Source organism: Anser cygnoides, chromosome 9 (genome assembly GCF_040182565.1).
Source record: "Anser cygnoides isolate HZ-2024a breed goose chromosome 9, Taihu_goose_T2T_genome, whole genome shotgun sequence".
Lineage (NCBI taxonomy): Eukaryota > Metazoa > Chordata > Aves > Anseriformes > Anatidae > Anser > Anser cygnoides.
Genome location: NC_089881.1, coordinates 911157 through 938243, shown reverse-complemented (window position 1 = coordinate 938243; position 27087 = coordinate 911157). Strand labels below are relative to the sequence as shown.

General features: G+C 39.4%; 1 long non-coding RNA gene across 2 annotated transcripts in view; it reads left to right on the top strand.

The window, feature by feature from the left end:
• LOC125180277 (uncharacterized) overlaps nt 1-27087 on the top strand; it is a 50799-nt gene that overhangs the window by 10882 nt on the left and 12830 nt on the right. The window contains exon 1 of one of the 2 annotated variants that reach the window (XR_010833541.1): nt 24535-24571. The exons of the other annotated variant lie outside the window; for it this stretch is intronic. This is a non-coding gene — a long non-coding RNA (uncharacterized lncRNA). Of the gene's footprint in view, nt 1-24534; nt 24572-27087 lie in introns of those variants that run through there. 2 annotated transcript variants of the gene reach the window in all.

Genomic DNA, 27087 nt, shown 5'->3' with positions numbered 1-27087 from the left:
CAAACCTCGTCAGGTCAGGTTTTGTTTGGGCTGGTGCCTGTTCTGAAGCTGGGAGAATATCTCATATTGCAAGTATTATGGGGCTGATGAATCACACCTCTACTTCATAAGGTCATCTGCGACAGTTATTTGAGTTGTCAGACCACCCACCTCAATTTTTGATTTTTTTTAGAGAGCCTACTTTTATTTTCTATTTACCCATTTTAAAATCTCTCTCTCTTATTTTTATTTTTACTTTTATTTTATTTTTTTCCTCCTACACCTCCCTTGTACAAATTGGTTGAGAGGAGACTGTAAAAAGTGAGGGTAGCATCTTCTGCATCTTCATATAACTCTCTGTTCTGTTGAACCCTTTGGTAAACAATTTTTCTTGCATGATAGAGCATCTGCTGTGGCAGACATTTTTATGAGGTAGCCTAGGACAGGGCTAATCACATCACCCTGTCTCAGGTTTTGACCTTATCACTGTTGTGCACTGAGCCTAAAACTTTGGCACTGGCAACCACATCACAGGAAAATAAATGGGAAATGACATTTTAGTTAAAAAGAATAAGTGGATTTTATTTTATTGAAAGATAAGGTCATGTGAATTTTATTTATTGTTCTTGTATGACTGTAATTAAATAGCTGCCATGCTACCATGTCAAGTGATTAAAAAAAAATAAATAAAAAAAATTCACTAGCCAGGACCCAATTCATGGTTTTGCAGCTGTTTTACATTCAGCGCTTGTAATGAAGCCAGTGGAAACTCTACCTAGAAAGCCAGGAGAGAATGATATTCTTATATGAAACATCATTTATAACATCTGTAATAAAGCAGGCTAAATCATACCTCTGCCATTAAAAATCATAAATAGTATGTTAGCTTTTAAAGGTGACATTTGTCCTTTGAAATCTTTTGATATCAGGCAGCTTTAAGAAAAGCCTAAGTAGACCTACACTATAGTGGTTTGATTAAGAAATAAATCATTATAAAGTCTTCAATACATATGTAATTACATATAGTATATAGATGTGAGACTGGTCATTTATTGCTGGTATCAGAAACTGAAGAATTTGTTGTTACAACCATCATTGTCTTCCAAAAGATGTAATATAAACTGTTCTCATCTGATTACCTGCATATATGTATGTATATGTGTGTATATATATGTACATACACGCATGCAGTTTGACATAATCTTTAATAACCTGTTTTTAAGAATATCATTTTTCACTGCTTTACTAAAGCTATTATTTCACAGATATATTGGTGCCTTTTACAGTGATAGCCTGACTGTGTACAAAGCAAGAGACAAACCCCAGTAGTAGTAAAAAAAGATCCTTGTTAACACAAAGTAGAAATAATTTGTGAAAATTCAGAAACAGTGACATGTATTGCTGCAAATTGGAAAATAACAGGTACTTGCAAAATGCAAGGAATGTGGTTTGGAGGGCAAGTTGGCCACAGCTTCCATTGTAAAACCATTTATGTTTATAACACCAGGCAGCCAAATCTGATCCGTACGTGTGCAACCTGCAGTGCCCTGGGAGCCCTGCACACTGTGGTGTGTGCTCGGACAGCTGTTCCCAGAACGCTTGCTGTAAGATGGCGAGGTGGGACCTGGAAAGAAATAAACCCACATTCAGGAGAAATGGCTGTGCCATTCTCTTGGCTAAACTCTTACTCCAGTGAAATTTTCTCAGCCCTTTCATCCCGCACACCTCTTTGCACCTTGTGGTAAGGCTCACCTCCAGCACAGGCTTCCCCAAGCCACCATGCCCTTCCATGGGATGCCGGCTTCACACCTGGGGCAAGGTGGTCCCCAGGTGTCTTCTGCCCATCCCTGGTCCAGCAGCTGCCTGGAGACCCACTGTGGAGTGGGGGATCCTGAGGGCAGCTCTGGATGAAGTTTGAGGCTCTTTCTGGTCTGGAGAAATGAGCACACAGGGCTTCTCCCAGCATCCGCCAATCAATCACATTGAACACACAGGCCAGCAGCCAGCCCTGCAAACCCTCGACCGTCATTTACACTAACACAGTTGTCCTTCCCTGACGTTCTTTGAGAGAAGCAGGTCCCAGATGTTACTTGCTTAATGATTATCCCATTTCCCAAGGACAAAGCTCCCGCAGCTCCTGCACCAAGGGTGGATGGCTGCTCCTCAGAGCTCTGCTTCACCATGGGCAGCTGACGGGGCTCAGTGAAATGGCTGCACCTAGTGTTCCCACCTCCAAGAAGGACAACTTTACTAAGGGCCATTTAAAATATTCATTTATTTATTTATTTTTGATGCAGTAAAATAGAATGGGAAAGCCACAGTGCTCTAAACCACGTTTTAACTACAACTATAAACCATGTATTATTTGCTGCCCTTCCTTTCTGTTTTATTGATGCCACCAGTCATTAAGCACAGACAATGATTTTATCTGAATTTGTATCCCACAATATATGAAGATTTCAGATGTTTGGGACGGAGCCTGCTATGGCTGTTGCAGGCATGTATGTTGCATGGGGCAGTGGGTCGTTCATTGGGGTGATTTGTTGCCGCAATATCAGGACACGAATAACAGTGCGGGGGCAATGCTAACGTTTCCTCTTAGCTTCCTTTTTATTGTGTCCAATGTGACAAAAGGTGATGACCTCTAGAGCCTAATTCTCATCTCACACAGTTGATCTGGATATTAAAGACACTGTGATTGACCTCTCCTGATTTATAACAGAGTAAGTGGACTCAGATTCATTCTCAGTTGGACAAGCTTATCCACAACTTCCAGATGTTGACAATGCAATTGTTCCCTATGTGGAAAGAAAGAGAGGTGTTTCTTCAAGCCCATATTCAATTTCCACGCTTCAATCCCTCTTAGTTTTAACTTTGCCCACATGCTGATATGTCATGGTGACAATTGGACATTTTGTTTTTTTTGAATCATATGTAGAATCTGCACCCAACTCATTGACATATGGATGAAGAAGGTGACGGAAAAAGAGGGTGAATAGCTCTGTTACAAGTGTTGTAAATAATTGGTCTTAAATAAAAATATATGGAGAAAACAGGAAAACTGCTATTAAGTGCACCTTTGCTGTCTGCAGTAGAACACAAGACAGATTTACAATATTAATTATTTCCACCAGCTTTAAGCCTGAAATATGAATATATCAGGTATTTAAATACTAATTTACTTTAAAAAATCTCTACTTTATTAAAATATCATTATGCATATTAGAAAGTTAAAAGTCAAAGCTATATAGCTGCTGAGATAAAATTCACATTTATTGTCCACTGAATGTGATGGAAATTGAATTTGTCGGGAAGCTGATTGATATCTAGAAGTGTTTTGTTTTCAGTGACTGGCACTGCCGAGTTACAACCATCTATCATCTAACAGGTAATTAGTCAGATTTCTCATCATGAGCCTTCAATCCTGCTGTTTTATTATTGAAGTACCACAAACCAGTAGGCATCTGAATGCAGATAAAGTTCTCTGTCGTGGTCTTAAGGACAAAGACAACATTTTGCAACTCAGCTGAAGGAAGTTTGAATAAAAGTCACTGAAATGTGAGGCACAATGTTAATATATATGGAAAAAAAAAGCGATCCTGGAAAACATCATCAGTGTTGACTGATTTTCTGCAAAACAACATTTAACATTAAAATCTTTAGTCTTGCAATCTACGTGCAAACAAACACCTCCCTGGTGCCAAGGCAGAAGGAGACTATTAGACATCGGCAGTGTGGTGGAAATCAGAGTGCACCTCTCAGAAGCGCCGTGCCCGCACACCTCTTTGTCACTGGGAGATGTCACCTCTGCTTGCCTTGCAGGAGCCCTGTGCTCTTCTTGGCAGTTCCCAGTGACACCAGTTCTGCTCCCGCATACATCTGAGGTAGCTCTCACTTGCCTTCAAAGAAAACAAGGCACAGATCATGGTGCTTGGTCCCATTCAAAAGTGGACAGGAGTGGGGTACAGGGCTTGGGCCACAGCTGGCCCCAGGAGTCTATGGTTAAACAAAAATAGCTTTTCAGGGAAGTTGTTGTAAACTCAACATAGGGTTGAATGCATGTTTGAACCATTAGCATGTTTTAATATAAAGGCCACACAAGACCTACACAACAGTGATGTAACTGCATTTTTTAACACATCCCTTCTCTTCTCCCCTCACCTCTTTGAAGTGTTTGCTGTAGATGATGTAACAGCAGTTAAACAACCATTACTAGGTAGGGATACAGAAAAGTAAAAATAAAATGTTATTAGAGCTTTCAGGAAAATAAGCAGGATGAACTGTTACACTTCTAAATGCATTACTCTCCAGATTCTGACTTTGTACTCAGTGCCTATAAGGAAATTGAAAACGTATTGCTGCTCACCCTTAAAATATTGCTTTTGTAACAGAATGCGACTGCATAAACTAATATTAGTAAAAGATTATTTAATGTTCCGTTTTGGGACTAATTGATCTAATCCAGCTGCATAGCTCATAGCACTGAAATGCCAGCAACCTTGGTGGCTTCAGGAAGTCAAATCTCTGTACACTTTTTTTGTTGGTGGTGTTTTTACTTTTATTTTTTTAAATGTTGTTGTTTACTTTCTTTCAATGTAAAAGAAAATATCTTACTGGTGGAAGTTTGGGTTCATAGTATCCCAGCCCTCCATAACATCAAGACACAACAGCCATTAGTTCTTAATGAGTCATAAATGTTATCCTTCTCTAGAGAGCACCCACTGTTGAATATGTGAGTTTTTAGAAACATCCATAGTCCTGAGATAAAAATGTTAATTCACCATAACTGATAAAGTGTTCTTAGTTTATGCAGCACACCAGAGAACAATTGCTAAGAAAGTTAGCTAGCCATACTAAAAAGTGTTTTTATCCAAAATGTCAAAACATTTCTAGAATGAATATACTGTCCATAGAGTATTGTGCATTTAATGATTCAAAGAATTTGACAGTAGTAGGATTTAAATCACAGTGTACATTATCAGATAACATATATGTGAATGTTGTATTACAGCATTTAATTTGCAGTTGTTCCTTAAGATTATCTTGTGTTGCAGACCCAAGTGGTTTTGAATTATGAGTTTGTTGCATATGCTTGAGTTGACATTGTCATATTTGAGCAAGAGGCTGAGAAATTATCAAGTGTGAAAGAGAGAAGTGTATATTAAAAAGACAGCTGAAATGTAAAGGAAGGTAGCTCATGTTCCACAGACTAAGTTTGGAATGGACGAGGATCAAAACTTGGGAGTTCTGAATAACCCCAAATTTTTTGGAAGGGTGAAATGGAATTTACACTTTGTGGCTGAGACCCATCTTTCAAGTAAATACTCCCTGCAGAGATGATGAAATAACCCCCTTGATGGAAAATGCAAATATAAAACCAACCACGAACCACAGCTTTTGTTTACTCTCCTTCAGTGTAAGAGGTGTATTTTCTGTGAAATTTGGATAGCTTGAATGCTTGGGCAAACTTACCCTGACAAACTGTTTGTAAACAAATTCCTTACTTCTTGTGCAGTCATTCTACAGTCCAGCCCTTACAATCCAACTGCAACAAGGACAAACTTCTGGTCTGAGAGGACTCATTGAAGAGAAAGGTCAAATAAAGATCAGGAATTGTACATGAAATCAGGATAATTGAAAAAAAAATAACACCACTACAACACAAAACAACAACTGACTGAACATAAGGTGACTGTCAAAGCAGGGCATAAAATATTAGCAGTAATAAATAACCCAGAAATCTCACTTCATGGAAACAAACCAATGTAAACACTAAAGACAGCTAATGCTAAACACTAATTAGTTATAATTGCATTTTCAAAATGATTTAATGGGTCAGAGAACCATTCTCTGGCACTGCTCTCCTGGACACCTGGGCAGAGGCAGTCAGCTCTCCCCCCACGTCCCCAGGCTTTGCAGGACACCAGCGTGGAATGAGGGGCCAGGTCAGGGAAAAAAGGAGAAAGAAAACTTCTCTAGCAGGGCAGAACTTGGAGGCTCACATCTGACAGCAAAGGTGTTTTTCCTGTGATTTTACCACATATCCCCTTTCTTGCACAGAGGCAAATTACCTCATGGTCTATTCAAGTGCTAAATGTGGAGAGCCTGGCTGACCCAGGAACCTGGCTGTGGCACTGGCAGGACATGGAGCAACAGCAAAAATTGGGATTCCTTTAGATTATTACAGATTAACCATTTTTTTTCTAAAGATATAATATTAAATAATTTATATTGCTTTGCTTCTGGCTGTGTCTGTTTCTCCTATGAACAGTTAGCGGTTTAAAGTTTAAGACATCCAATGCGTCAGTATTGTTGAGTCTTGATTTACTTTTCTATCTCCCGCCAAGCAAGAACCTAGCTGAAGGCAGAAGACCAGGGCTGGCACCTAATGAAATGTCAGGATGTAGTATACTTAAGCAATCACATTTGAACAGTTGTTATATGACCACGACATGTCTATTAACCATCATTTACATCAAGAGCAGCTTCCATCATTATAGTCTTTTTGGCCTCTAAATGGAACAGCCTTCTGCAGTCCAAATCCCCTCTTCTCTCACCTTGGCTGTCTCCAGGAACTAGCAACGTTCATTTTTCATGCAGTGTCATTTTCTGCCTGACACTCGACACCCACAACATGTGTTGGTCCCATATCTCAAAAGGACTTTGGTCACTCTCTGCTGAGCATCTATGACAGGCAGCCCATTGCCACTAGTAAAGCATGGGACATGGTGCAATGAAAAAGGGTGGGTTATCCTGACTTTGTGCCCTCTCTTCATAGCCTGCTGCCAGGACTCACCACCACAGTGGCTTCACTACAAACCCCATATAGCCAGAATCCAGCAAAACTGGCCTGTAACAGGCAATACCCTTAAATCCTCTTAATTTTGGGTTTTTGTGGCTTGGCTGTCACTGTGTGGATGAATAACATACAGCCTTATTTAAACACAAGTGCAGAAGAAATAGAAATGATCAAATGAGAGGTGGTAAGTTACAGAGAACTGGTGGAACAAAAGTGACAGCAGTGGAGGGTCCCAGGACAGGAGTCTTCTCGTCTCTGAATTTTGTTGGAGGAGAGATCGATTTTGAAATGAAGTTTCAAAGCGTCAAGCATTTAGAATAAATGCTTAGAACAGGTTATTTTCCTTTTGACATTAGTAGATTAATTAAGCCCCTGAAATCTTAAGGATCAAGTCAAGTCTACTATCCATAACAAGTGTGAGCTAGCAAGTACATAATGTGTGCCATGCTCTCACCTTTTAATTACAGTTTTGGTTTCCCATTTGGAGTGAAAAGGTACAGGTTGTTTGAAAAGATCGGCCTGACAGCTGCAAGTGTTGGAGCACGGCTTGTTTCACAGGGTTTTGCTGTGTAAAAATCTTGTGCATTCATCCTTTGTCCATCAGGATGTATGTGGGGGTGGCCAGCAAGACTGTGTCACCTGCTGGCACTACATTTGTTCCCAGTGCATGTAGAAAAGAGCAGGAGTTGGCCCATCGTTCTTCTCAAGGGGATGATTTTCTCTCCTGTGGGTGCCAGGAACTCTACTTCCACCCCTGTGCAACCTCCCACCTTCGGGCAACCAAACAAAATCCTGTAAAAGTGGCAAGGCTGCAAGGTGCTAATACCTGGGCCTTAACTAATACCCTCAGGGATAATGATAACTGACGCATTAGCAGAAGAAAATACTTGAAAGTTCAGTGGCTGTAAAATGGATAATATATTAATGTTTCAGTATGTTTATTAAATACTTAACAAAGTAATTTTTTAGAAGAATTTATCCTAGAATTGCTATCTTTTTGCATGTGCTTAGTTATCATTTTAAACAACTACAAAACAGTGACATGTGGTACTGAAGATTTCCTAAGCATCCCAAAGCAATATATGTGTGTGATATATGACATCCTTCCATAAATCCTAAATTTACACAGTATGCTAATGCTTGATTCCATAATTTCTTTTAAAAATGATTATACCCTGCTGCTAAGAGCAAAGGCATACTAAAATCAGTTTTCTATGCTTTTCCAACAATGAAATGCAAGCCAGCACACCACATAACCAATACTTACCATATGTTAGAAGATAATCCAGTAGGCTTCAGACACTGACATGATTTGCTTAAATAAAAATCCCCTTTTTTAAAAGCAGTAACAACAGCCTACCATTTTTATTATTCCTTTAGTGACCTACTATAGAAATACTAATATTAAAAATAAATATTTTTATTGTAAATCTGTCTAGTCTATTTTCATTGCCTTTAATGTGGGATAGCTCTGGCTTAATTGCTAGGCTGGAGGAAAAGGAGCTGCAATTAAATCATTGGGTTGTTCGAAGAATTCTCAAAAACAGAAAATATTCACCAGATCAAAAGAAGCCTAAAGAGCAGCATCAAGATTTCTGTGGTATATTGCTGATGAGATGAAACAGTTCAATTTGGTATTAAAATAATTAAATGTAGTCTAGAAAAACAGCTATACAATATTTTTGTAGAGCACTGATGCCTCTTAAGTATAGTCCATTGCTTTCCCATTCTGTACCAAATGAGACTTAATATTAAGCACTTGCTTAAGTGTTTGTAAATTTGGGGTCTAAGAAAAGAAAATGTGAAATGCAATTTTTTATAGTGAAAGGAATGAATGCACCTGACAGGTTAAGATTAAGGCTGTATGCACTAATGTGGCATCTTTCATTGTTACAGAATGATAAGAAAATAGAAAAATTGCATGTAGAAAGTAGAAGGTAGCAAATACATGAATTCTCTTCTTTTCAGATTCACCAGGGAAAACATACTTGATCTCAAGTACTGCTTATAGGTGGAAAATAAAGTTTTTTAAAGCTCAGATACTTTCAGTTTTTCCCAAATCATTAGGATTTCATCAGGATTGAACTCTTGGCCCTACAGAAGTCAGTGATAGATGAATGAGTGGAAAATACGGGTCTAAGAGAAATTTATATCTATTATCACTAGATCATTTCTCTCACATCATACTTTTAAATACTGCTATCATTTCAAGTCATGTCATTACATGATCTTTAGTGAAACGTATTTGCACCTGTGAGACAGTGCTTTATATTTTCTTCTAAAGCAAAAATTATGTAATAAATCTCAGCTGGCTGGATTTATTAACAGCCCAGTTTCTTCAGCTAGATGTGTCTGAATTTCTGGTACCCTTTTTCTCTGACCAGACTATTCCAGCTGGACTGGTGATTAGTTTTATTGAATAATGGACTGAGCAAAACCAGTAGTTGTAGGGGATACAAGGAGTATGCCCAATGGGAGCATTTGGCAGTATGTAGAAATATTTGTAATAGGGGGATTTGGCATGCTTTCAGCATCTGCAAAAAATGTAGACTCCTTCTTTACTCCCAAAATATGCAAAGGGTTTACAGCCGAGAACAGAGAAATGTGGGAACTCCACAGCTTGACACATTGATCCACTCCCAAATTGCCCGCAACTGCCTACGTGCTTTGGAACGCCCTCTGGAAACCCCAACATTTGGATTAAGTATTTATTAGCTCTTTTTTTAAATTAATAGCAGAGTGGATTATTTTACTCATTATATAGTTAGTTATTTGTTGGGCCAGATCCTCAGCTGGTGTTAATCAGCATAACTATTGATCTTGATGAAACTACCCAAATTGTATCAGCCATACTTTTATATATTTGACTTTATACACTGGAAATTGCAAACGGAAATCTATATGTAAATATTCATATCTCTACATCTAAACTAAGAATTTTGATTAGTAAAATAAATTGTGTGCAGAAATTAATTTTGGACTAGATTTTGTAGGAAAAAAATATGATTAATTCTCTCAGCTGCTGGGGTCAATTTTTGCAAATATATTTAAAACTATTGAGAAGATTGCAATGTTTATATGTATGTAATCATTGCACACTATACTACATATATAATATATACATAAGTACTATATATACATACAATAACAATATACGTAGTATGCATATATGTCACATACACAGTTATAGATGTGTGTATACACGCACACATATTTAAGTGTACATTCATATTCCCCAATTTTGGGTGCCTCAGATAAGTTTGTATGATCAAACAAGGACATAAAACTATCAGAGTGTCCAAAGGAGGGCTATGAAGATGGTGAAGGGTCTAGAGGGCAAGATGTATGAGGAGGAGCTGAGGTCCCTTGGTTTGTTCAGCCCCAAGCAGAACAGGCTGAAGGGAGGCCTCATGGCGGCCTGCAGCTTCCTCGTGAGGGGAGCGAAGGGGCAGGCGCTGAACTCTGCTCTCAGTGGACAGGGATAGAACCGAGGGAAGGGCACGGAGCTGTGACAGGGGAGGATCAGGTCAGATATTAACAAAAGATTCTTCACTGAGAGGGTGGTCAGGCATTGGAACACCACCCAGCGAAGTGGTCATGGCACCGTGCCTGCTAGAGTTCAAGGAGTGTTTGGACAATGCTCTCAGACATAGGGCTTGATTTTTTGGGTGGTCCTGTGTGGAGCCAGAAGTTGAACTCAATGATCCTTGTGGGTCCCTTCTAACTTGGGATACTCTCTGATTCTATTGTGGCTTAATCCCATTGAAATTAATAGCTACATCATGCAACACTAACTAGCAAACCAGTATATTTTTTTGACATTTGGAAAATATCACAGGTCATCTTAGCCTTCTGTTCATTCAAAGCTCACATGTTCATTTTGTGGTAACATACTTTATTAAAGATACAGCAACTATATCCTTTTCATTAGTATTGAAAATTAAATTGTATTAATTATTTATAACCTAAGGTTATAAATGTACACCCTGGGAAAAAATGGCCAGCAGAGGACACAAATAGATATGAACATCCAACAGTAGGATTATTACATTTGAAAAAATATATTGGTACAGTGTTCTCAGCAAAACTTATATCTGTTTTTCATCCTCTATCTGTTTTTCATCCTCTGAGTGTGGGAAGAGCCGCAAGATGGTTAAGACCATCTATAAACTGTGCAAAATGAGGCTGCAGTGTGTGACCTTGCAGACCTCTGAGGTAGCACTCATATGCCAAAATGATACTGTCAGTTTCCAAAAGGTGACTGATTTACAGCTTAATGAACTGTATAAATGTATAAATAAAATGAAAGTGTGTCCACCAGATTTACCTGTATCATGCTATCATAGATGAGATTTATTAGTCACAAAGACTGAGAGGCATATTACTAGCAAACATGTATTGCTGCACTTTAGTCACACAAGGATTTACTCTCCCAGCTGCTTTTAATGAGAGTTACATGGCTAAAGCCTAGTTTGCTGTTGAAGGTCTTTGCATGGAACCAATAATTATGCTAGCAACTAGAGCATTGACTCGACAGTTGTAAGTTAGAGGTGATGGGTTAGATGTTGTGTCTTTCCCTACCCATAAGTAAGCTGCAGTATTCTAATACAGAAACTATAAAATTGGTTTTAAGTATGATATAAGCCAATGGTCAAGAATGTTTAATTATACCAATAAAATAAACTCAAATTTCAGAAGGTTTGAATAATCTTTCAATACAGCATATATAAAATGTTTCCTCTGTCACTTTTTTTTTTTTTTTTTTTTGGCTATACCATGAGATTTACACTTGCTTTAGAAATAGGTTATCCCTGAAATAGCTAGTAAGAGCTATAAAACATTGTGAGAATACAGATTCCTACTGATATTCTTAGGCTCTGATCCTGCAGTTCATTGCATGATCAGCTGCTGTGAAAGTGGATTCTGGAGAATTTAATTGGGCCTCTACATGCAAAAAAGGCAACTTCTGAGGCTTATTATACACACAGGAACAGACTATGGTTTGTACAGGGACAATGTCAAGTGCAGTATATGGTACTTTACTATCAATATAGAAACACATTACAGTCATCTATATCATGAGTTTTTTTATACATTTCTTGATTCCTGACTATGCTGTAGAGACTTTGAAATCCACTCACCCCTTAGATCTTTTGTAATAAGTACGAATACTGTGTTCAGTTACACTCATTTTAATTCCTGGGATGAAATTTATATCTACTGTGTCTCCTAAAGAGCAACAGAAGTGCCTACTAGGAAAAGAAACTCATTTCTGCAAAAGGCAGAAATTTCATGAGAATCAGCTTGAGGCGTTGTCTACCTGTACTATGTTTGTTAGAGTAGCTTTATTAGCAGACCTTCCTAAGGTAGATTCACTGTAGACCTGCAGAAATGTCCTTCTGCTGGCGTAGTTTGTACTAGTTCCCCAAGTAGAAAACTATGCTGACAAAAGGACATTTTTGACAGTAGGAATGTTTGCTCTTACTATACCATCATACCATCAAAATCACGACTTCTGTCTCAGATATAACAACTAAAGTGACACCTGTCCTGTATGCTTCTACTGGAAGTAGGGAGCATCTGAAAACTTACCTCCCCGTCCAAGAGCAAATGCATCTTTTATGTAGTCTTTGTTGCCATAAACACTTAAGACCACGTTTGCCCATTTAAAACCAGAGAAAAGCAAAAGCCCTCAACTCCAAGTCCTGCCCTTCTGACATCTCTTTCCCCATGGGGGAAGAGGGATGCAGAGCAGAGGAGGCAGCTAATGAGAATCATGCTCCAGTCAGAACCACTCAAAGATCCTTGAATGTTATGGTAAGAAGGGCTGTGGTAAAATTTATACAGAGCAGGAGGACCCAAAATAATGCCACTGATACCTGAAACTTTAACTTTTCCCTTTGCGGTATCTGTGGTCAACTTGATACAGATTCATCTTTTAAACAGAAAGACATTTAATTTCTTCAACTTACATTTTGTTAACTCATCATTGAAGAAATATCTGACCCTTCCAGGCTTGGACTGATACACAATAAGTCTAGTTTGAGGAGCAGTCTAGTTTAACCGGTCCTCATTCAATAGCAAACATTCTTAAAGTAACAAACAGCATTTTTTTTCCACCACAAAACCTTTTCTTCTGACATTGCTTAGCCTCTGTGTTGTTATGTTAAAGATTCATCTTCTCTCCCAGTTCTGACACAGTTTCCTCTTTAAGCACTATATAAAACATTAGAGCCCCGGAAAGGTTATTTTCTGTATTTCATACTACTGTCACATAAGAAACTGAACTGCTAAGTATGGTAGCCACACTTCAGTTGGCATGCTTTGAACATGTGATTGCCATCATTTCACATAAAGCCAGGCAATCAGCAGGAGTTCTAATCATTACTAGATAGTTTATTTTCACACTATTTTTCATATAGTAGTTTATTTTGGAATTCATATTGCTGAATGGGTTAGTAAAGATTAAATTAGACAACTTAATGATAATCAAGACATTGCACTGACTGTAGAAGAAGTAATTTGATTCTTTGAGAATTTGGCGAGGGGGAGGGAACCAGAACTAAAAGTTCAAAGTAACTCTGAGACCGGGGGAGGAGGAAGCAGTGTAATTAAACAGTAAAAGCAGACAACTGTAAAGGGCATAACTAGCTGAAAATGGATTAATTGAAAGAATGAAAGGGAGCTTTGAAAATTAAAATTGAAAATGGCTAGTTTATTTTTTAATTAAAAAGCAAAAGTAAAATAAAATAGTTTTAGCTATATGAAACCAGAAGCAACCTAGTCTGATCAAGAGTATAGACAGAGGGTAAAAATGAAAGTAGTAAAAAGTAGCAATAAGACAAATAGAATTAATAAAATAGAAGGAAAAAAAACCTTCGTGGAGGTATTAATATACCCCCATTTCAGTGTTAGAGCTTTAAGGGAAGCTCTAGCTACCTGTCAGAGCCCCACTGGAATCAATGGGTTACTGTATGGGTGTGGATATCAACCATTTCTGTTCAGTTTGCAGGCTCTTGGCTAAGATGTGAAGCTATCATCACCTTAACCGCTGTGCTTGTAGGTTATATCGCATTTCCCCATCTGGATTCTCTTTTTTTTTTTTTTTTTTAGGTCTCTTAAGCTAGCAGCCTCCTTGGAGCAGGGACTGTCTTCTGAATATTCAGCACTTAGCACAATGAAACTTTGATCCTGACTGTAACTTGGAAGAGTAATAATTATTTCTAATGATATCAGGTGGAAAAAAAAAATCAAAGGAAAGAAGAATTTAATTGCAAATAATGCTGGACTGGCCCAGTATAATTTGGGGGTTATTTTAATCATTGTACTGGATATTTCCACAATCTGCCAATATTTGTGAAGGCTTATGTGAAATCCAAATGTTTCAAAAATGGTATTGGTGGTGTCTGAAAATACATATAAAGCTTTTAGTATACATTCCTCACTCTGTATGGACCAACTGATTCCCACATCTTCAAAAAGGTTTTAATTGGCCAGTCACGGGGCAGAGGTGATGCTGTGTGAATTGGGTCCCTCCTCACCGAAAGCTGGCAGTGAATATGACCAGTGTAAAACCTCTGTGTGCAGTCAATAGGCCACATACAAAACCCTTAGCACTGGTGCTTATGAATGCTAAGAAGAGTAAATATGTTTCAAAAAGCCCGAACTGGCTCGTAATCATGTCACTTTTCCCAAGATTGCAAAGAGGGATTAGCTTCAGCATCCTGAAGTTCTGGGGTGACCAAGCTAGGATCTATTTAAGGACATTGGGAACAGGCAATTTTTAAGTCTCTTCTGTTGGTGAAAAATGACTTATAAGGACTAGTCACTTCTGAAAATGTTGGCCTAGGTTTGCAGTGAATGTTGGTAAAATATGACATAAATCTGGATCATATATGAATATAACAATAATAATATAATACCTCTGTAATCTATAGTAAAAATATAATATCTCTGTAGAATATTTTTAGTGTTGTGTAAATAAAAGAAATATTTACGTAATCTTCTCATTCCTGGACAATGGCCCTGTGTTTTGACATTGAACATTACCTATTGATATACATCACAGAAAAGTCCTCTTGGAAATGAATGGAAGATATTTAGTTAAAGCAATAACGGGTAAGAGAGAGAACATTCTTGTGACTCTTAAACATGGAGCAATGTGCTTGCAAGACTCCTGAAATGCATACTAATTTCACATTTATGACTACATCTTCTTTGAAGAAGAAACACTGACTGAATTAACAGGCAAGAAGGTGAATGTTATCTCGTCACTATCTGTCCTGCTTTTATGATTTTACTGAATCTGTAAATTTAAATGCTGTTATAAGAAATGGTAGTATCTAAGGAATAGGCAACAGAAAGTCCATTCTGAATGGTACAATGCCAATGTGCTTGGGTCAGCAGCTGTAACTGAGACACAATTGTGACTTTTTCTGCTCGCAGCCTTGCTCCTTTGTCATACAGCTGTACTAATACTGCCATCTCCCTTCAGGTCGCTACATCTGGGGAAAGGCACAAGATAAATCTGCTTTGATTTAAAACATAAATATCAGTTTTTAAGGTGTTTCACACGGGCACAGTACATAGTGACTCAACAATGTATAAATTATGAGATCATGATATTTCTGTCATTTGAGACATGGTACACAGGTAATCCTAGAAAGCTGAAGATTGACAAAAAACATATGGGTAACTCTTAAAACCATTTGCCACTAACAGTAGAAACATGGTAAGCCACTAGGGAGGCCTAGCTGAATTTACATTTTCGCAGAATTGTTGAAGACGTATTTGGACACACTGGAGCAAAACCTTACATGCACAGCTAGTACATTCACACGTTGACTAAAATTTTCAAATGTTTAAGATTAAAATTTGGTCCTAAAGTGGCATTAGGTTTCCTAACTATGCATGGCTGTGTACATAATACTCATAATTGTTGAAGTCAGAGCTTCTAGTTGGTCACAGCCTGTGAATAATCAAGTAATTTTGTTTAGAAGCCTAAATTTGGATATAATAGACTTATGACTTGGGGTGTCTATAATTGTGTTTAGTTTCATGTTTCTCCATTTGAAAAGTTAAGTTTTCTAATTTACATTGTAACAAAGCCTGGTTTTTGCATTTAAAAAGTTTAATCTTATTTGGAGAGGTCAATATAAAAAGTAGGTCTAGAAAAAATGATCTCAGTGCTCTGGCTAACCTGAGGTCTTCTCACAGGGAGCTGTAATTTTTTCTGGCTAGAGTAATATATGAAATTATACAAGTTACTATCAACAGGACACCCTGTATTTCAATTAGCTGTAATCTTGAAGACAGTGTCTGATTTTCCTAGTGTTATAATACCATGGGCAAAATCTTAATGAGTCTACCTGCAGCTTTATATGTTGTTTTTTTTGCAAGGGATTTTCATGATTAAGGAGTAAGAGCTGTGACCCACACAGGTCAAATTATATCCCAACACATATGGGAATCCAAACTAACTCTCTTTATGTTTTGCTGGAGTTGGTTCAAATTCACTGTGGTCCACATATGAAGAGCAGAACTTGATAATAGCTGAGCTGTGACAGGAAACAATCCGTTCTGCGAGTGCTAATAGGCAAGAAGCAATAGGATAGGCCAATGCAACCATGTCATCAGCTCTGTGAGCAGACTGGCCACCGAGTGAAAGTCTCCAGCCACTCACTGCCTTCACAACTACCAAAGCGCTGTGATCATTTCTGACGGATCTTTGCGTGCAAGGGATACTGGTGTTTGAAACTTTTTTTTTTTTTTTTAACGTATTAGAGCCATAAATTATTGAAACCAGGTTTGCAGAAAGTATTATGACCTATTAGACTCAGTGACAGTGTCAGGAAAAACTTGGGGGTTCAGTTCACCTGCATGATCCGTAAAAGGCTTGCGTGCCAGGGGCTTGTCCGCCTTTATCAAATGTTGTGTTAGATTGACAGGAAGAGAATTTCTGTCCTTATTTTTCATTGTTTATATCCTTAAACCACCATGCTAACCCACTGTATTGCTGCAGGTGCTGTATAACAGAAAGGGTGGGCTGCTCCTCCGTGGCTGGTGAGAAGAGCAGCACAAATGGCTTTTGCAGCATTAATTCTGTGGACATCTGTGGATGTTTCTGTTTCTGGAGTCAAGGTTACAAGTCTCCATCCAGTACAACCTCCATTTTCTCTGGAAAATGATTGGAAGGTGTAAAGCAGGCATAATGGTGGCCCCATGTGATGCTCCTCAGTAACAGACCTGATCCATACACTGCAGAAGGGAGCATGGCGTAAGGTTTGCCTAAATGGTGGAAGAGTCCTGTCTATCTTGAGCAGTCCATCACCCTTCCTCACCTGACATGATGCAGGCAGGGTGAGCAACTTTTGAGGTCCAGAGTCATGTGAGCATTTTTCTGTGTATGTACAAGAGCTGATGGGACTGTCTTATTTCTGAAATACCAGAATTCATCGTAAGCAACTGAAATCTTCCATTTTTTTTCCATAACCAAATTGAGCCCATCTACCATTTTACATTGAAGACTGTTGAAATTTCATAAAAATGATTTCTGCATCTAATTGTCTAACTCTCCGTATTAAGGTACATATTTTTCTTGATTATGCAAACACTCAGGTAGATTTATATTAGGTGCATTATAAAAAGTGAAGATAGGTAGTAAAGATTATATTGATGTGCAAGAGATAGAAGACAACAACACATGGAGACAAAAGATATATGATTGGCTGGAAGCATTGCAAGCTAACGCTTTGCTAAATTCCCACATGTGTATATCACATAAGCAGCTGAAAATATTTAATAGTGAAGGCTCACACATCTACAGTGTGTTAAGTTTCGGGGGAAGCTTATGCAGCTGTTATAGATTTAAGTATTATTTTCTTTTCCTGTTGGTGACATTGATGCAAAAAAATACCTATACTGGAGAGGTTATATATTAAAAACAGAATGTAATGAGGCACAACATGGAAGTGAAAATGAGGATGAGGAAAACCACTGCAGTCCCTGAAAGTGCAGACTTGGATTTTAACTACAGATAAGACTCTCTCTCTCTGAGACTTTCTTTCTTTAAGGACTTGCTTTGAGTGTTTTCCCAAAGTGGGCTACCTAGGTACAAAACTGAATTTACACCAACTATTATGAGGATACACAAATTACATCTTGTGTACCAAAATTTTTAAGTATGTTATCTCTGCTTTTATTTTTTTTTAATAAGGATGGCTAAAGAATAAATTTTGCTACTTGTAATACTTCCAGTGTCCTCAGAGCATGCTTACTATAGCCTTTTCATTTTCCGTACAATCAGAATCTAATGTATTTATATAAAAGCATCCTCGATAAAATAAAAAAAATAAAAAAATAGCACAAAATGCTTTGCAGAGAGATAAAGAAAAAAAGGAGTGTTCACGCAGATTGCCACAGTGACTCTCAAAGAGGCAAAAATGAAAAACAATCTCTGAGGATAGAGTAGCATGAACATAAGGAAATCAGAAATAAAGAAAAAATAGCAACACAATTATTCTCTAAACATAGATCTCGGGGCTAGAGTAGAAGGGAAAAAGAGAAGAGAAAAGAAAAAAAGGAAATTAGTTATGTAAAAACAAAAAAATGGAAAGGGAAATGGAAAGTTTTCAGATGAGATTTAAGAACAAAAACATTTCCAAGAGAGGGAGATAATGCAGGAGTATAAGAAACAGAAAGAACATCCATGTGGTGTGGGAAATCACAAAGGAAAGAAGAGTGGCTTAGTTTGTAGTTAACCAGCCAAGGATCTGGAAAACCTGGGTACAGCTGTTTGTGTGCTCCTGGTCTCTCTGGAGTTTCTTACCTGTAAAATGGAAAGCAGAAGGTGAGGTATGAGGGTCTGGATGCAAGAGGCTTCTGAGAGAAAATGCTTGAAAGGACTGTGGAGCAGCTGCATGGAGGTCAATGAAAGTAGGATGTGGCCACAGTCCTGTAGATCTTCCCCGTGAGATCAAATGTTGTAGTGTTCTTTAAAATTGATTGGCAAATTATTTAGTAGCAAAACACAAGTAGTAGGAAGTGGCTGTGACCAAGCCAACAGAGAGAGTACAAAGGGGAGGACAAGCAGATCTAGGGTATTTATAGTATGTATAACGATAGTGAAGATAGAATTAACAATAAGAAACCCTGGAGGGAGAATAGGGAACAATGAATTTTAATGAAGATGAAAACTTCCTTCAAGTCAGAAACAAGGGAGCTGGACAGATAACTTGTTCTAACTGGAGGAAAAGCTTACCACAAACACTGAGCCAAATGTAGCCTGTGCGATGCCAGCTTTTACCATCTTTCTCCACAATGCATTTTCCATGTGCTGGCAGAGAACACTGTCAGCTGTCTCGGGTATATCTTTGTAATATAGTAAATAGTGATGTAAGTTTTACCACGTATTTTGCAAGTCGTATGAACCAAATGAAATGGCTTTCTGCTGTAAGATCTTAAAATGATTGGTAGGTGATACCAAAACTTGCAGCTAGAGTAAAAGAGCTAAAGCAGAGTGAAGGATTCATGACCAAAGAAATAAACATCAGCAAGCATTCGGTGAAGAGCAATCTCTCTTAAGAGCACTCCTTAAGCTATACCTGTGCTGTACCCATTCATTACAACAGATTTTAGCCTCAGCTGTCATCTAAATGCTACCTAGCAACATGAAATCTGCTATAGTCACATAACTTCAACATCAGTCATGAACATGTCAGATCTTTTCCAAGTTTTCAAACTGCCATTGCCTAAGTTAGGCCTGCATTTACTAATCTGTACTTCTGACATTTGACACCCTTCTTATTTCTCTTGAACCTTTTCTTCGCTCTTCACTTCTGCTTTACATTTTGTTTTACCTAAAAGCCCAAGGTGGATCAAGCTTAACAGAGTCCATGAAATGTGGGGATGAGAGAGAGAAAAATGGGGCCGTTATCTCTGTGCCACCACTCTGTTCATACACTTTGAATGAGTCCATACAATGACATTGAATGAAACCCTAAGTAAATGCTGGTTGATAACTGCATGGAACAAATGTGGAACAAAGGAGCTATGTTCTACTCTTTATATGTTGGAAGAATGAACTTGTTGCTGCTTGATCAGTTCCTTGTCCTTCACTAGTACTTGAGCTCCTCCTTTTGCTGAAAGAGCATGCAACGTTGCAGTTCAGGGTTGTGTTATATTTCCTGACCTTTGACACTTTTTTTTTTTGCAGAGATTTAAAGGAGTTAACAGGGGAAGCAGTTTTTGTCTCACTTTGGCTTTTAAATAGCAGAGTCTATTTATTTCTCATTCAGTTAACCTCAATTATTTGTTTGTAAAAAATCTTTTTTGTAACAGGATTAATTCATCCTTCATGTAACTACACCGGAAGACAATAACGTTACACAAGAGATGAATTTGCCAAATATATAACTCTTGTGGGGACAAAAGGAATTTCTGGAGATTTGTTAAAGGTTTATGATGCATGCCTGACATAGTGTATTGATACAAACTTGAATGTTAGAGCTCATTTGCCTTTCTTCAACAGTATTTAATGTGACACCAGGCCCAGGTGTTAGACCACTGAGCCCGGTATTAAGAAAAAGTGATTTGCTTATGCTTGTGCTGATGGTGTATAATGCTATACATGCTCCTGGGAAGTGCTTCTTCTTGACAGTTCTAATGTAACAAAGTTGGGTAAATCCATGCACATGTATGTCAAGAGGAGCATTCAGTGGATGCCTGTGAGGTGGAGCTGCTTGACTCTGTGGGTTTTTGGGTGCTGAGCGAGCAGTGGCACTGACCAGGAGATGGAGGGCATGCAAGGCTGTGTGGTGTCTCTCCCTGTTCTCTTTACCATAATGCCTGACTGTCACCCATTAATATGTTAAACAATGTCAGTCACATCTTTAGCATGTTGTTCTTTCATTCCTTTTCCCCAGGAAAGGGGAACACATAAAGAAGTGTCTTGCCTTTTTTTTTTTTTTTTTCTTGTTCTTTTTAACCTTATGCACCTATACGTGGTTATGGTATTACATACAGTGTAGTGGTTCATAAACTCAAGTCCTGACTCCAGCCAACACCAAGTGTGAATCTGGTGTGATTGGTTGTGTATCTGGCACTAGAAAGAGCACTAACCTATGACTCAGGACCCAGGATTCCTAATCCTAACTGTGTTATCAACCTGCTGCTTGGACCAAGGCAAATCCTTTGACCCAGATTCCCAAAGATAGATAAACACCTAAGATCTTTAAATGCTGACATCCAGGACAGATTTATCTGGAGTGCTGAATGCAACTCATAAGCTATCATATGATAAGGTTGCAGCTGGGTGCCTGGACAGCTTTCTCTCCTACTTTTAAAGCTGTGTCTGTGCTTCATCTATGTCCACCATTTCAGCTCCATTCAAATCCTTAAATAATGTAGCAGAGGGCACCAAGAACTCTGCTGTGCATATGGAAAAATATGGGGGACTGCTGAGGAGAAGGAAAATCAAGCATAGGAACCTGGCCACAGAAGAGCATTTATGGCCAAGTCCAAGCAGGCACACCAAAGCAGATAGCAAATATACCCAAATCTCATCTGTTAACCTCCATGTTCAAACTGGTGTGTGCAGTCCCCCACCCCACTCCTCCCTGCCCTGAGGACAAGGTTGGGAGCCTAATTTTCAGCAGGAACAATAAAACATGGCAGGGTAAGAAGGGGAATGTGAGCTTACTGTTAAAAGCCTATGTATCTCTGAAAATCTATACATATATCTAAATATCTAACATATTTATCGATGTATCTCTGTATGCCCATCCAGCTCTGTGTTTTTTGCTGGTTCATAAAGAGAAGGGGACACTCTCCAAGGCAGTATTTTTGTGTGTGGAGGTATCCCCAAGGACAGCAGAGCACAGCCTTGGACCTTGCTGCCATAGCACCAGGAACAATCCTATCACGAGTTGAACCATGTGGAAGGGCAGCTCCACGAGGGGCGGGGGCATGAGGATGCCAGACTCCTTGGAAAAACTCAGTGAGAATTTACAGATGACACATAAAATAACCATTCATGTCATTCAGCTCTGGCCAAGCTCTGTGTAAGTGTGCCAGAATAGTTACTGGCCTCAGTTTCTCATGATATTCAAAGTGGTGAAAGTATTCAAAATCCCTTGATGGACTAGAGAAGCCTGGTACCTTGCAACATGGAGTCCAGGTTAAAAAAAAAAAACACAAACAAACGTATTTTATGAGTAGGTCTGGAAGTGAAACAGATGACTGACTCCTTCAGCACAGGCTTTTATACATGGTCGTAGGGTATCCAGGAATCCATGAATCCACACTGACATCTGTATGCGTAGAATCACGATGCTGCAGGCCCAAAGTATATGTTTAGACTGCATCTACAAACCTAGCAGAAAAAAAACATTAAATCATCAAAATGAAAAAACAAACAAACAAACAAAAATGAGACATAAAAATGAGCTGGCTACTCTAAAACACAGATACAGGAATCATTTCAGTCTTTTGCTTAGGGGTGTACCAACTGTTTACAATTTACTGTTTGGCAAGCTGGGTGTTCTCATTTCCCTCATGGTTCAGGAGTCAAAAACATATGCTACCTTTAGTAATGAACTCTTCTAAGATTTGAAACTATCCATATTCATGTCACAAAAAATGTTTACACAAGAGCAAAATGCTCCAACATCAAAATAAATCAGTAACATCTCAGAGTTTATATTTCCATATGCTTCTTTGGCATAACAAAGCAGGGGAAGGGCTGCTGTTGTAAAATGGAGTTTAATTAAAAACAAAAGAAAAAAAAACTTTATCAGAAATCACGGCCATCCAAAATTCATGCAGAATAATGCATCGTTTCAACATATTCTAAAGATTTATCAGCTATCAATAGAAACAAGAAAATATAATCATATCCTTTACACACCTTGCATATTTTCCATCTTCTGTGCATAAATTATACATTCATTTTCATAATTATAGTAATATTCTAGTTTTCACATAAACTGCTATTACTCCTGGGTACTAGTAAGTTTACATCTACCAAGGCTACATGCTAATTACATTTTCTTTTTATAATATTATCTATTTATCAAATTTAGTTTCTTAATGGAAATTAATGGACTAGGTCTCTGCAGTAAAAAAAAAATAAAAAAAAAAATCAGATCACAGTATCACAGTATCACAGATTTCTAGGTTGGAAGAGACCTCAAGATCATCGAGTCCAACCTCCGACCTAACACTAAGTACTCCACTAAACCATATCGCTAAGCTCTACATCTAAACGTCTTTTAAAGACCTCCAGGGATGGTGACTCCACCACCTCCCTGGGCAGCCCATTCCAATGCTTAATAACCCTTTCGGTAAAGAAGTACTTCCTAACATCCAACCTAAAACTCCCCTGTCGCAACTTTCGCCCATTCCCCCTCGTCCTGTCACCAGGCACGTGGGTGAACAGACCAACCCCCACCTCTTTACAGCCTCCTTTAAGGTAACTGTAGAGAGCGATAAGGTCGCCCCTGAGCCTCCTCTTCTCCAGGCTGAACAAGCCCAGCTCCCTCAGCCGCTCCTCGTAAGACTTGTTCTCCAGACCCCTCACCAGCTTGGTCGCCCTTCTCTGGACTCGCTTGAGCACGTCCATGTCCTTCCTGTAGCGAGGGGCCCAAAACTGAACACAGTACTCGAGGTGCGGCCTCACCAGAGCCGAGTACAGGGGCACAATCACTTCCCTAGACCTGCTGGCCACACTGCTTCTTATGCAGGCCAGGATGCTGTTGGCCTTCTTGGCCACCTGGGCACACTGCTGGCTCATATTCAGCCGACCATCAACCAATACTCCCAGGTCCCTCTCGGCCAGGCAGCTTTCCAGCCACTCATCTTCCAGCCTGTAGCTCTGCTTGGGGTTGTTGCGCCCCAGGTGCAGGACCCGGCACTTGGCCTTGTTGAACTTCATACAGTTGACCTCAGCCCATCGCTCCAGCCTATCCAGATCGTCCTGCAGAGCCTTCCTGCCCTTGAGCAGATCGACACACGCACTTAGCTTGGTGTCATCTGCAAACTTACTGAGGGTGCACTGGACGCCCTCATCCAGATCATCGATAAAGATATTAAAGAGGACCGGCCCCAGTACCGAGCCCTGGGGGACTCCACTAGTGACCGGCCTCCAACCAGATTTGACTCCATTCACCACAACTCTCTGGGCCCGGCTATCCAGCCAGTTTCTAACCCAACGAAGCGTACGCCAGTCCAAGCCCCGAGCAGCCAGTTTCTTGAGGAGAATGTTGTGGGGAACTGTGTCAAAAGCCTTACTGAGATCAAGGTAAACCACATCCACAGCCTTTCCCTCATCCACCAAGCGCGTCACTTGGTCATAGAAGGAGATCAGGTTCGTCAAGCAGGACCTGCTTTTCATAAACCCATGCTGACTGGGCCTGATCGCCTGCTTGCCCTGCAAGTGCCGCGTGATGACCCTCAAGATAATCTGCTCCATGAGCTTTCCTGGCACTTTCCTGGCACAGATGCAACATAGCGGTTGGAATATTTTTTCAGGTTTCATTTTGTTCAGGCTTTAAGGGCTTTGAGTGCCTGTTTGGTGGTTATGCTGTATGAAATGGGTTACATAAACTAAGACCAGGGGATGGTAGGGAAGGAGTTAATCTTCTCCCTTTTGCTAGAGGAAGGGCCACAGCTGCCTGAACAGAGTGCAGGGATTTTCAGGGTAGCCAGCCGTGGGAATTTAATTGATTCACCCACCAGTCTGTAAAGAGGGGTACCACAGGGTAGCTCTAAATCCTGTCGTGATTCAGGGAGGAGGAGGTAATTTGGGGGGTAGGTTATCGTAGCTGTGAGAAGACCTAGGTGGGAAAGACTAGTTGGAAGGAATAAATAATTAATATTCTTGTGTTCTTCTGGGTGTCAAGTGAGGAAATAAAGATCTTTTGCGTTTCTTTGAGGAAAGAGGTTGCTATTTCTGTTTGTTCTATTTTATTTTTCCAACTTTTAATGGAACCTCTTGTCTGATGTTCAGTTGTAAAGCCAGGACAGCTATGTAGCTGGGCTGAAGGGAGATCAGTGGATGGAAGGCATGGTTCAGCCAACACCAGTTGAAGAGTGGTGGATGGGAGTGGATGGGAGTGGGAAAAAACAGTGTTGGGGGTGCTAGAGGAAATCTCTTTATATATATGAGGGCGAGCATCACAATCTATTAAGGATACCTGGCTTTCAGATCTGCAATGTACATCCTTTTATCATGCTTTTCAATTGAATGTGATTTGCAGATGGTAGAGGGATTGCTTGCTTTCCTTGGATACTTGAATGGTTTTAACAACAGGATTTATCAGTGTCTGGCTTACCCTCAGGGTGGGTTTCCCTCCTCTGTCTCTATCTCTGAATCAGAATATTCTTGTCAGAAATCTGTGCAGCTTGTTTTACAGGGACAGCGATGGTGTTGTAGCACCTTCTTTAAGAACTAGTTTTGACTACATTGATTTGAGCATCATTGTGTTTCCCCCATTCATGCTTGGTGGGTTGCTTTTATCTGCCTCAGGATTTTCCAGGTTTCAGCATAATTTACCTGAAGAAATGGGATTTGGTTAGGGTAAGAAGTTCTGCATAAATGTAAAATACCAATGCCAGCACCTTGTTTTAAATATCAAAGTATGTTTACTTGCTACGTATTCTGCTCTGACTGTACTTTAGAAACGGTCTGCATATTTCAGCCATTATTTACATCCACTCATTCCTCTTCTGGCAATGACTTTCCTGTTGTTGAAATGTGAATCATCTCTTTACTGTGCTCCAGAGAGAGGATGTCACAGGCTTCATTCATCAATGTCTGTCTAAATAGCATGTACCTGAGGAAGGATTCCTCATAGTTAATTCCATTCTTGTTTAGCACCTCATTCTAGCGTTTTTTGTATAAGTTCGTATTGCATTCCTTGTATAAGTAACAAGGGTCTCTGGGATGCTTTGCACAAGTCTAGGAAAAAAACATAAGCATCACCTGTATGTTCTGCAAGACATTCAGAGGTTGCTGCAATGTGTCATATTGGAACAGCTTCCGGTTAGCACCACCTTTAGCACTGCAGGTCTGTTCCCCTAACTTACTGGAGTGTGGATTATGCTTGGATGTGTTTGTCTACCCACAGTAACACCCACTTCAAGACTTCTCTAACTACGGGTAGTGTGTCAAGAAGGGATATAAGTTTGCAGCTGGTGGTATTCTGAAACTTTTCACAAGCAATTTTTTGCAGAAGTCCTGCTTCTACAGAGTCTGTGTGTTGACTCAGGATATTTTTATGGTTGAAAGCTTCTTGATCATTTTTTTTTCTCCCTAAGATTGGAAAATCTTACCTTTGCTCTCATTAAGGTCAGTGATTGCATGTGAAATATCCTATGTATTCAGAATGCTCAGCAAAGTGTTAATCATTGACACAGAAGATGTTCCAAGTGTTGTGAGTGCTGTATGCTAGCCAAAGTTTCATCTCATGAAATCTGTTCCAGATTTTCTGCCTATAATTTATCACTGGATTATTCTTTATTAATCCCTGACAGGGTGCCCTGCTGGTGTATGAGACAAGAAAGGAGACGGTACTTGTTCACTTAAGTGGCAAACAGAACATGGAGAAGTGACATGGCTGTTGATAGAGACCTATATTTTTTTATTGACTGAGATTTTCAAAGAGGTGATTGACAGCATCTCGTTACGCTGCAGTCTCCAGGGTATGTTTGAGGACATGGGGTAAACAGGCTCACAGCCCTTCAGCTTCCCCTCAGAGCCAAGGGATAGTTCACCTAGATTCAGTGTGTTTCTGAATGAGCCCAGGCATAATCCATTATAAAATTGAGAGAGTGCCAGTCAGCCTTAAACTGTATAAAACCCAAATTGGATGTAACATACAGAAATGGTTTAGATAAGCAGTCTTGTACATGTGAGATTACCTCCAAACCGACTTATATCCCGAGTTTGCCTCCTGCTATTAAAATCTTAGTTGCCCTTGGATCATAGCACAGCCCAATTAAGCATCACCCTCTCTCCTCTTGTGATTACACTTTTTCAAGAGATGACATTGCTCAGAAACATGAACTGTCCTGTGTATTTTTGTTATAATGCTCAGAAATTATTCCTAAGAGAAACTCCAGTAGTTCAGGCAGAGGGCTTGTCTAGCTTTATTCTTTTTCCGGCAGTGGCCAGGATTAGATGCTGAAGGAAGATCATACAGTATGAATGAGGCAAATGAATAAAATCTTTCTGCTGAGTATTCTAGTCTCTAGCTATTCTGACTCTGATCCTACTGTGGCTTGTCCATTTACTAACACTCCCTAGCTCTTTT